Here is a 12972-nt window from a genome sequence, read left to right on the forward strand (position 1 = left end):
CAATATCGGAAGTGTCTATAGTTTATTCACGTCTAACGGTGTATTCACACTCGCACACACACACACACACACACACAAGCATTAGTATGAATGGAAAAACGAATCACAATTTGAATAAGCGAAGGAAAACTGGTTTCAGGGGCTGTGTCCATGGTTGGTTTTATTTTATATTATTTTTTTTTTTTTGTCGATTTGTTTTATGCGGGCGACAGAAAAAACTTCTAAATGCCTGACTTTAGTTTGATTTTCCAATTTGTTCGTTTGCGCGCTCCTCTGTTCAAGTTCAAAGCCCAACCCACAAAAAAAAATACACAAATTGAAATGAACTAGCAACAACAGCCACAGATAACTCTCAGTTAGCTAAGGTCAGTCTCCGACGACTATTTAACAACGCCCAGATCCAAATATTGACGCTCTAAATAGCCCACAGAGTTGAGGTTTAAGTTTTTGAGTGCGGAAAAACCTTCATCAACACCTTGACTTTAATTTTGTGTGTTTCTTTCTTTAAAAAACGAAAAAAAAAAAAATACACACACACACACACACAATTTTTACTTAAAAGAAGTTGAAAGCTTTGTACTAAACTTGACCCAATTTTACTCAACCAACATCCATTGTGTGACCCAAAAAAGAAAAAATAATAAAGACTAAAACCGACTGCTTCAAGTCTGACCCTGAGTTGGGGCTCCTGTTGAGACTTTTTTGAGGTTCACAGTCAGTCAGAGATCAAACAACTTGCCAAGAGATACAAAATTGTTTCGAAAAAAGAGGTGAAAAAGAAGGACATTCCATTGACGAATGCTATAAAGTTAGATTCAGGTGATACATGGTGACCCCGATGTGCTAACTGACAATTGTTTCATCCTCAAAGTTCAAGGACTGGAATTCAATTAATATTAAAAATAGAGTGTTTTGTCTAGATTTTATTGCCTGTAGGAATTTTTCTTAATTATTAATCGTATTTTTCTTAATATGGAAAAAGATGATGAAATCGTATACTACAAATTTGTAAGCTAATAAAAAAAAATGTTGATAGAACTCAGTCTTGATAACAAAAAATGATCATAACAATATAAATATATATGTAGATTATAAACGATTTCAAATAATTCAAGGTTTTTCAACTTTGTTTTGAAAAAAAAAACAAAAGAATAACAAGATAATTCCAATAGCCAAATTAAGCCAGAACTCTAGATTAAAATAAAATTCAAAATTGTTTAATTAAAATTTTTAAACTTTTTTGTATTGACTTTCATTGATTAGGAATACACATTAGGTTTCTTGATTTTTAAGTTTCTATAAGTATTAGAATTTGGAATTAGGAATGGAATTATAAATTATTATACCCTTGCAAAAAGGGTATATTAAGTTTGGTCAGAAGTGAGCAACCCATAGAAGGAAGCATTTACCACCATATAAATTATATATATTCTTGATCAGCATGACGAGACGAGTTCATATAGCCATGTCCGTCCGTCCGTCTGTCTGTCCGTCCATCTGGATCAACGCAAACTCCTCCTAGACCGTAAGAGCTACAGAGGTAAAATACTGCAGGGGTTGTATATCTCGGATCGGATCGGACCACCATATCATATAGCTCCCATACAAACGCCAAAGTCACGAACAGTGACTTTTCCCAATAACTTCGTTATTTTCTAAGCTATTGTCGAAATTTAATATTAGAGATTTTATTACATATATAAACGACTGTGCCAAATTTGATCAAGATCGGGTGACTATATCATATAGATCCCATAGGAACGATCGGTCGAAAACAGTGACTTTTCTAAATAACTTCGTTACATTTAACGCGATTGCTTTTGTTAGTTTAAAATATCTGTTAATGACTCCGCCGAATTGGATAAAGAACGGGTAACTATACCATCGTTGAAAAAAACAGTGACTTTGATCAATATCTTCGTTATTTCCTATGCTAAGATTGCCATTCTTTCGCAAAACTTTAGCCTTTTTAGATAAAACGTTTTTCCACTTTGATGGCTATAGGTAAGGAAAGAGTTACCAAAAAAGTTGCCAGGGTATACACACTTTGACGCGGTCGAAGTTAGCCCCGGCCCTCTGTTTTTTTCCTTTTATTATATTTAACACCAGGTTGGGAGAAGACAAGAAGTAGTTTTTAGTATTTTTATCGTTAAGTAACTTTTAAGTCGTACAACATTCTATTTTAAATTGTTAACTAAAGTTAAACACATTATGAAATTAAATTATATGTATGTATTTCGATAATGATTCATGCTCAGATCTAGAAATCATTTCCAGTATAAATCACATGTATATAAGTGTTTCAATCGCATCATTTGAGTAAACTTCTTCTTTAGTACACTTTTTTTTTTTGCTTCTATATGAAAACGCATTAAAAGTCAAATGGATTATAAATCTAAATCGTTTGATAGCCATTCAGTCTTTCTTTTTTTTTTTTTTTTATTTGAATAATTTGTTAATTTGTTGTTACTCTTGTTGTGGTTGTTGTTTTTGTTGCTGCTGGTGCTGTTGTCCATGCGTTTTTCGTATGCTATTTTTTTTTTTCGACATTCTGTCTGGCTCAGCAACCGCACACAGTCACTCGTATTCGTACCCGTACCCGTACCCGTACTTGTAGTCACCTAACAACTGACAAATGTCTGTCTCAACTCAACCTTGATCTTGGCAATATGATAACCCTAACCTTGAACAACGTTTTGTATTTGAATTTTTGTGGTTGTTGTTGTTACTGTAGATATTTGTTTTTTGCTTTTCTTTTTTGTCTGTCTTTTGTGTATACATTTTAATGCCTTTTACGTGGTGTGTGTGTGTGTTTATATATTTTACTTTTTAGAATACAAAATTGAAAAAAATATTTTCTCGTTCTGCCTGTCTGCGGCTTCAATTAAGCATAAATACATATCTATCTATCCTATGGCCAGATTGTACATATATGTATATGTATAGTCAGCAGAGCACACAGATATTTTGCTTTTACCCCTGAAGAGTTATATATAGATAACGTTGATAAGACCAGGTAGAGTCAGAGTCAGCCACCAATACATACACAACAACAACGTGTCAGTGCTTTAACTTCCGCTTGGCCAGAAACTGGAAACTACGAGTAGTCATCATTATTATCATCATCATTATGAGCATCATGAGCATCTGTTCAACATCAATTCAGCATCATCAAGTTCAGCTCATTAATTAAAAGCACGAGCGAGCCCCCACGGCTGATTATACAAATACATATAAACGTCAATAACTATAGGTATTAATGTATGTATATATGTAGTTTATCAGTTGTATCTGTATCTGTATTTCAGACCAAACTTCAGTTGTTTAGCGCCGTTTGATGTTTTGTCTTTCAAACTATATGTATGTATATATATAAAGTCGTATACAACAAAATATCTTTTATTATTCCATTTTATGATAAATGAGCTTAAATTGGATCCCAGTTACCGCTTGCGCCGAGGCCTCTGGGTCTCTCTTTATGAGGGGCGGCGTGGGGCGCAACGGTAGCGCTCTCTCAGCAATGTCAAGTTCAAATTGCTTGCCCATGATTCGTTCTTGTTAATAATGCTCGTTAAGTGATTTTGTGTTTCTGATGTTTACCCATTTGTTTTTTTTATTGGGTATATTCACTATGGATCACTAAACTGGTAAGAATATATTTTTGATATTTTCCATTTGTATTAAGTAATCGGTTGCCTAAGATCAAAATGGTTTGAAATCGACAAAAACTCTCAAAGACAAAGTTTCTCATTGAAATTTCTTAAGAATCGAACAGAGATTTGTTTTATTCGATATAGATTTCAGTTATATTTGAGTCCCTCAAAGTATTTTCTAATCAAATTTAAAATTTGTTGATAAATTGGAATATTTATTTTTGCAGGGTAAAGCATCTTTCGGTGCCTTAACAAATGAGCTCAGCTCTTTGGTTTTGTTTTTCATTGGTTATTGTTGTATTTCAATATTTGTTTTAAATATACTCTTTAGCATTTTTGTTAAGGTTGTCACGAATTTGAGGTAAAAAAAATACTTGAAGTAAGATGATTAAATGAAATATGAATACGAAACTTATGCAGTCAATGAGAGATTATGAATGAATCGATGAGCAAATCGATGGCATAATGCATAAGATTAAAGATGCATGGAAAGAGTATTTGCTAATTTGTAGATTCTTGACTTTCCTTTTCACTTTCAGTTTGTCGAACAGCTCATAATCAGTTTGACTTTATATACATTTCGCTGTTTTCTGTTTGTCATGCCGCAGCGTCCTTGACCATAAACCCGAATTTATTATTTTTTTTTTTCATTTTGTCTTTCTTTCCTTTACTTTATTATATTTATTTAATTTTTTTTTTTTTTTTGCTGTTTACTTTTAACTTTTTTTGTTGCCAGCAAATTATTGCTTATTATTGCGTTCGGCATTTTGTTTGGCTTTTAATTTGTTAATTAGATAAAAAGAAATTATTGCTCCCTGCCCAGAGCTGACCAAATCTGACTCCCCTTTTAGCATTCCCTTCCTCCTCCATTTCCTCCCGCATTGACCTTGAGAGGCGGCTTCGAAAAAGAACCAAAATAAAAAGCAAACCTTAAAATTCTAAATAAATAAAAATGAGAAAGCAATGCAAACAAAAATTGCAAAAAATAAAAATAAAAAGCAAAGCAACTGCAAAATAAATGCAAAGTTCGAGTAAATTTTTATGAGTGAAAAAAAACAACCATGCAACCGACTTTAAGATACCCTGGACAATAATCCTCAAGTGAATCCATTTTGATAGACCTTAAAGTCGGATTCTAATATTGTCAATAAATTGGCTAAGAACCTTAACATGATGTACCAGGGAAAAGAGAAACACAATGTTAGACAAGGATAGTAGGACCCGCTTCTTCCTCTAGGAAATATACCCTTTTGGAGCCCTGTGGATGCGGCAGAGTATGCAAATTCTTATAAATTCCATTGCTCGATTCTGATTTCAATGCACTTTTCTGCCCACCAATAACAACAACAACAATAACAAGCGCAACAAAATTACTTACGACAAAATACAAAAAAAAAAAAGGAAAACAGAAAAATAAAATAAAATAAAAGTCCAGACAATAACAAAACAAAGCAGCGACGCGTCCTTGAATTTACGGACAGGCCGCTAAACTCGTCGCAAACGACGTCGACGACGCAAATAACTCACAAATGCTCCTCATTTCGCCCCCTCTCCCCCCTGACCCAGCCCCTTGCATCCCGTCACAGTAGTCCCCCCTCCCCCAAAGGGAGAACAGAGAATTGAGAGAAAGAGACAGAGAGAGGGAGAGAAAACAGGGAACAGGGTTAACTGCGGATTGAGGGGCTTTGTAGGCGGGAAGGGGGAGGGCTCTGTGTGTGTGTGTGTGTGTGTGTGCTTACAACGTCGCCGATATGTAGCGAAATGCAAAAACAAATTGATATACTGGTGGCAATTTCATTCGCAATCATTATAAATTAAATAAAAAACAAAAAAAGCAAAAAAGGCAAACAAAATATAAAATAATAATGCAAATTGCTAAGAAAAGCAATTCATTTATTTGATATAAGTATACAATATAAACATATAAACATCACGTACAAATATATATAGCAGTAACTGTGTGAGTGTGTGGAAAATCTGAAATCGAGCTCAATGTGAGGCTAATATTACGAAGTAACCTCTAGAAATTTGCGCTGCTTGACAAATTAGTCATGATACCCTGCCGATGGTTGGAAGTGGAAAATATCCCAGCCTGATATTGACATAGTTCGAATAATATTTCAACAGACAATTCGAGGATTTCTCTAAGCCAAGTCAAAAAAAAAAATTAGTTGCAGTTTGCTTTGTTGCCTTTGTTTACATGTTTATTGCACTTTTGTATCTATATACCACATATGTATGTACATACATATATGCAATTTTTGCAATTCTTAACGATTTAATTTTTTGTTTTTTTTTTTTTGTGTCGTTGTGCAAAGTGCAACTTAAAATTGCAAATGAGCCAAACGAGGTTCAAGGACTGGCATTACCTACCCCAGCCTATGGGCACTTGTAAATTAAGAATTGTCAGCCAAAGAAGTCGGGAAGAATAAAAGAATGAGACAAAAGAAAAGAAATTAAAACGAAGTCAGTAAGTTATTTGTACCGACTTTCGTATACCATGCAGCAAGAGGGGAAAAACACTGGCTATCTCGCTCGTCAAAAACGTATGAGACGTATAACTTGGTTTTTTTCCATTTGATTTTTATGAAATTTGGTGGAACGGAAGAAAATAATAAGAACTGTTTGAGTCCTAAATGTTATTACGAAACTTTGAGTTTTGCGGTAGAAATATGTGGTCGGAAGGGAGGTGGGCTGAAATTTAAGGGTTTAAAAATTTCAAATTATAATCGACGAGATCTAGATTCAATTGACCATTAATTCTGATCAAAATTACATATACTTTATGGGCTCAGAAGCGCCTTCTTCTGCGTGTTGCAAACATTTGGCGACTTAAAATATCTCACTTTACCCTTTAGATGCATGGTATGTACATATATGAAAGGGCGGACAACTTGAGGGGAAAATGAAATGAATTTATACATACCTAACATACTCTTACCCAGGGAAGGGTATTCTCTTACCCTGATCAGTAGTGTTTGCAACTGTTTTTATTGTTTAAGACCAGAGTAGAGCTAAGCCCAAGAATATTCAGAGTAGATTGATAAAAAGTGTGTCAAGAAAGTGCCAAGGGTATATAAAATTCGGGGCATTAATGTCGTTTCAGTATGTAATGTAATTGGGGCAAAATTCGTTCGGATATATTCTTCATGTTGTTTTTTTCTTTTTCTTTTTTTTTTTTTTGGGAGGGAAAATTTGCATTTAACGCTCTAGTTAAATGATTGATGTAACCCATGCAAACCCTGGACCCTGGGATCTTTAATCTATATAATTGAATCATTTTATGTTTCCAAAGTGCACGTTTTATTATTATTTTACATGTGGCAAAGAATTTGTTCTCTTTGTTTTTGTGTGTGATTTGTTCACATTCAAATGGAAAAGCTGTTATAGTTGTCGTTGTGGTTTTTGTTGTTGTTAGCTCTTTAATTTTTTTTTTTTTTTGCCTTTAGTTTTTAGTTTTTGTATTTTTCTCACACAAATATTAGACACGTGTGCGTCTCGAATTGATTAATTCAATAATAGAGAATTCTCTGGTGTTGTTGTTGTTGCTAGGCAGAGAACAAGTTGGCGGGGCACACGCCAAAAACAAAAACAAGAAACAGGAATCAAGCGAAACGCACATAAAACACAACAGCAACAACACCAACAACAAATGAGCAATATTAATAAACAATAATTGCTCAAGGTCAAGCTGCGAAATTTTGTGTGCCTTAGAACAAAAACAACACTGAAAATGTGAAATAACAGCAATAATACGAATCCGCATCCAAATACAATGGAGCCGATAACGTGATACCCTGTAATAAGTAAATTCAAATGGATATTTTTTATTAACTACAGGAAGGTCGCACCTTCAATGGACTTAGGAGAGGATATAAATCTCACTGAATAGCCAACTATCGAGCTACCTACCTACCTATCTACCACCTCATAAAGTACAGGGTAATGACCCTGAAACAGGGATTTGTTTTCGTGATGGGCTTGGCCATTATTTGTACTATTTAATGGATATTAATATGACATGTATAAGATTGTTTTGCCACAAGTGTGAAATTTCAACAAATACAACAAAACGACTCTTCCACGAACATTAAAAAAGTTAATGAATATATTTTAGTTAGCTAATCTAAGAAAAAATATAATATATACAAAACCCAAACATTAACATTTATTTATTTATTTTATTTTGATTGAAAATCTGGAAACGTTTGCAATTTTACTATGACTTGAGCTGAACAACCTGTAGTATATTAATTTGAGCATCCATTTAATTTTAAACAAAATCGTATTTGTTCATAATGATGATATATGTAGGATTTTATGACCAAACAATTATAAATTCATAGAATATGACGAATGAGAGAGCAATTGGGTGAAATAATCATTATGCCATGTACCCAGAAATGGAAATGAAATGTTATATCGCTCATATGAGAGTGCTTTTAGGAGTGAGCAAGACAGCCTATATTTGTTAGACAGAACGTCAAAAGAATTCATGATATGCATAGATAGGTCTGCATTTGATATATGTTTGGATTGAAATGCCACGAAATTGATCCAATTTCTCCGAATCTCAGATACCAGCCCACAAGACTGTGTTGTGTGGGGTGTTGAATTAATCAAATAATATAAACAATAATTAAGTAGAACTCTTCGATTGGACTATGATTTTGATTTCAAATCGCTCTCAATTTCAAAGTATCTCAAGTTACACACAGACGCCCAAAGATTGTTTGTGTATTTTCCTTTTTGTTTTTAATATGATGTCACTTGAGATTCAGCCATAGTCAGCGCCTTTTTCTAAGCAGCTGACAATTGCGCACTATTCTATGTATATATAGATTTTATATCTCTCATATACATATGTATATATATATATGTTCCATTCCCTAACGACTATGGGTAGTCAATCCCATCTCTCATGGTCATAATGCAAAAACTATTTTCGAACTACAATGTTTAGAAATCGCACATCTTCTCTGGTGTTTTTTTCCTTCTTTTTTTTTGGTTGTTATTTGCTATTTTGCGTTTTCAGTAAGTATTCCGATGGATGGTTGGATGGATGGATGGATGGTTGAATGAGTATGAGTCTGAGTCTGATTGTGAGTATTATAGCTGACTGACTGAACGATCAAATTTTGGTCGAAATTCTGATTTTTGTTGCTTGGCGCGATATTTGATAGCCAAGGCAAATGGAAAGAGGCAAGACAAGAGAGAGAGAAAAGGGGCGGAGAAGTTAGATGAGATGAGAGCAATGGTTGAGATAGAGAGACAGAGAGAGAGGGAGAGGAAGAGAGACAGGAGAAGGTGGAGATAAAGGCAGAGAAGGCAGGTGAAACATGTTTCAAGGTCAGCAGCGTCTCTTTATTATTATTATTTTTTTTTTTTTGTGAATAATTAAGTGCGAAATAAATTAATTTCGGTAGAACTTTTTAGCATGCGTTTTGTGCGGTATTTAGTCGCATTTTAGGCAATACAGAAATATATATATATATATGTATGTGTGTATATGTGTGTGTATATACACATTTGTTATGATATTTATTAAATGCTCGAATGTCAAAATTCTAATAGGCAAGCCAAGGTCGGTATTAAGTTGGCAGTTAATAATTAAATTTGTGCGTGGGCCCCGAAACTCAGTTCAGTTTTGGAGGGCCGACCTACATCTAAATAACCGAAATTTGAAATCAAATATATACATTATAAGACACTTGAAATTATAAATTAGAAAACAGCAACAGCTAATAATAACGTATACGCACCATGTGACAGAATTTCATTCTGCAAAAACATTCGAATGACTCATGAATTCAACTTTAAAGGCATTTAAGAGTGATGAAAAAGTATGAAAAACAAACGAATTTGCCAATTCATATTGAAATTTCTCTATATTTAGGTACTTTTTGATAATCATATGAAATATTTATCAGTAAACTTGTTAAAAGGTTTGTGATCATTAAGAATGCAATTGATTTTGTAGTAAAGACTAAGAAAACGAAAATATTGTTTTATTAAACTGAGAGAAATCTTAGAATAAATTAAGTTGGAGTTAAGTTAAGTATGGGAAAACCAAAGAAAATATTTAGGATCATTTCCATTGAACATAAAAGCCAAAGGAAACTTGACATTTAAGTCGTCCTCTTCAATGATAACTCGGCTAATTTTGTCATTTGTTGAACCAATAATTGGTTCAATAATGTTTTCTATACTTTTACATTTATTGGGTCATGCGATTCCCTTTCATTTGTAGGATCAAGACACGTGCACGAATTTTTAAATTAACTTCAATCAACTTTAGTTAATATTTAGTTGTTGTCTTGTTTTGTTTTTGTTTTTTTAATAATTACTTTTAAGCGAAAGCGAAAATGAAATTGAAACTGTCAGAGACAGAGAGCACAACACAACAACTGCCACAAAGTGGAATGCAACAAGCTGTGCGACTTCAGAGCATGATTGTGGGGCAACAACAACAAGAGGGGGCGGCGGGCGAGTGGTAACTACTACTACTACTACCTACAACAATGTTGCAGACATTGTGGGGTGTACAGTGGGTGAGTAAGAAGAGTGAGAGGAGGAGAGGTAGGTGCAGGGGGGAGAGGTATGCTGCTGCTGCTGCTGCTTGTGCCCGGTTGGCATTCGTGAAAGTTGCGGCGGCCCGTGAAAGTGAAAATGAAAATGTTGCGCCGGCGCCGTTGCCGTTGCCGTTGCCAATGTTCCACTGACACCAATTTCAGCTGTGGGACAAGAAGAAAGAAAATAAAACACACACAGTGATAGAGATGGATATGGGGGAAGAGAGAAGGCAGGGAAATGATATTTAAAATCAGAAAAATGAAATTCAAATTTCAATATTTTAACAACTGGCAACTGTGCACCAATTAAATAAATTATATTTATTTGCATTTATTGTTATTGCAAACAACAACACATAAAATTTGTACAGATAAAACCTGTATGACCTTGAAATTGCTTTAGAAACAAATTGAAAACACTCTCTCACACACACACACACACACTCAAACATTAAGTAAATGAATTGCAATGCAAAAAAGAATCTAAAATTTAAACAATAAAAAAGTCACCACAAAAAATAATAAGAATCTAAAACTTAAACACACACAACTCACAATAAAATAAAAAAAAAATAAAAATAAAGAAGTGAGCAGGCAAAACAGAAAACAACAGATATAAATAAATAGAAACAACTGTTTTATTGTTTAGAATTTAAAATTAATTTAATAAAGAAATAAAACAAATGGCATACATGTAGAAAAAACAAGTTGAGAGAGAGTTTTTAGCCAAAAAGTCGTCGCAATGGAAAGTTTTTTTTTTTTGCTAACAATAACAAAAAAAAAACAACATCATTTAGAGCCCGATGGTTAATTATATAGTTTTTCGATTCGTAAGGAATACTTTAATTTTTATTTAATTTCTTTAATTTGCAAGATAGCTTAATGACTTTTTCAATTTTCATTTGCCCATTTAAATGGATTTTTGTCAATCAGGTTCCGAAGTCTAAAGACAATAGACTTTAATTCATTTATTCTTTTATTTTTGTTTGTTTTTTTGTTGGTTTCAATTATTGAGAGAAAAAATACTTGTAGAATAATTCAATTACGCATTTTGCATTATTCATTGCTGACGTTGATTTTCCTTTTTCTTTTCCTATTGCATTTCCATAGCAGCTGCCAGTTTTGGGTCACGATGACGTTCATTTCGTATATCTATGTATATGTATTATCCGATTCACATACATGCATATAAGATATATATACATGTATACATGTATATATACATTCATACAGAAGCCGCGTGCCGGCTCCATGCAACCCGGCATGCCAGAAACATCAACACAGACAGTGACTGAATGGCTCTATGAGTGGGGAGAGGGGACATCGATGTGGTGAGAAGGGGGAGCAGGAGGTGTGTGTGAGGGAGAGGGAGACACGAGACCCCCAACAACAATCATTTTTGTGATGATTAAGCCAAACAAAACGCAGTGAGAGTAAAACAAAATATAAATGCAAAGAGTCTCACAAAGAGTCACAGTGTCTTAAAGAGCAAAAGAGAAAAGAAGAGCTTTTAAGCTCTTACAACACTGTGGTGAATATACAATTTAAGAGAAAATGTTTCATTTTCAAAATGAAAACCGTTAAAACGAAAGCTCAGTCAAATTTTGATCTAGGAAAATCAAATGAGAAAACTGCAGATGTGAAAAATTGTTATGGAAAATCGATTGATATGCAATATCAAAAGCTTACTCAACACACTGCACAATTAAAAAACACTTTTGAAAATATAAATATTCAAGAAATTCATTATCGAAGCTAAAATAAACCAATATTCAATACGAGTAGAAGATCTTTTTGGATATTTATAAAACTTTTCATAAGTTGTATACTTCATTTTGATCGATGTGAAGCTGGAAATATTATACCAAGACCATACAAAAAACTGTTTTACTTTTATTCTCATTTATTTATTTACAATTTGTCCACAAGAAAACAATAAGTGAATTAGATCATTGATTACTTAAAGATAAAAATAATTTATGGCAAAAAAACAATAAGCATAATAACAATAGTTAGAGGTATTATTTAGATTATTTAGCTGAAACTTGTTGTCTCCAGGGCGCATTCAGCCAGCTCATCAGTCGAACTCTGATCTGAAGGGCAGATCCAGTGGATGGCTTTTTTCTTGTTGGATAAGGGGCACTTAGTTGGAAATAAAATAATGAAATTTTCCATAATTTATAAAATATTTCATTTATGTATGTACTTCATGTTACGACTCATTTGATATCCATATACGGGAGTGGAGTGTATGTACTTTCATAATCTTCGGAAAACCCATTAGTTATTGCCCTTGGTAACTTAAATAACATTCAGTGGAAATAGTTTTTATGTTCGTTTTCAGTTCCTAATTGAAACTTGTGCAATATGTACATACATACATAAGTAAGATAACCGAGTCCCTTGAGATACATTCATATGTACATAGCTCTTAGAAATTTAATAGAGGAATTTGTTGTTGTTGTTGTTGTTGTTGTCTACATAGCCTTGAACCTAAATAGAATCTATAGGAGAGATAATAAACCAAACGAAGAACCATAGATAAGCATCATCTGAAACAAGAGATTCATAGAATTGAGTTATACGAAAATCAAACAATAATAGAATTATCAAATTTCCCCGCCCCTCCGCCCTTACATACACGGTGTGTGTGCGTGTCTGTCTGTCTTTCGGTGTGTCCGTGTGTGTATCTGTAAGATACGATTTCTTTTGTTTTCTTTCATTAGACTGTACTGCACACACACACA

The 12972-nt window shown here is 33.6% G+C and overlaps 1 long non-coding RNA gene across 1 annotated transcript; it reads right to left on the reverse strand.

Moving 5' to 3' along the window:
* Positions 1-12181: 12181 nt before the first annotated feature.
* LOC111519034 lies at positions 12182-12880 on the reverse strand. The gene is made up of 2 exons (XR_002724213.2): positions 12432-12880; positions 12182-12367 (listed from the first exon to the last, which is right to left on the reverse strand). It is a non-coding gene; the product is annotated as an uncharacterized LOC111519034 (long non-coding RNA).
* Positions 12881-12972: the final 92 nt, after the last annotated feature.

Source organism: Drosophila willistoni (assembly GCF_018902025.1).
Source record: "Drosophila willistoni isolate 14030-0811.24 chromosome XR unlocalized genomic scaffold, UCI_dwil_1.1 Seg8, whole genome shotgun sequence".
NCBI classification, from domain to species: Eukaryota; Metazoa; Arthropoda; class Insecta; order Diptera; family Drosophilidae; genus Drosophila; species Drosophila willistoni.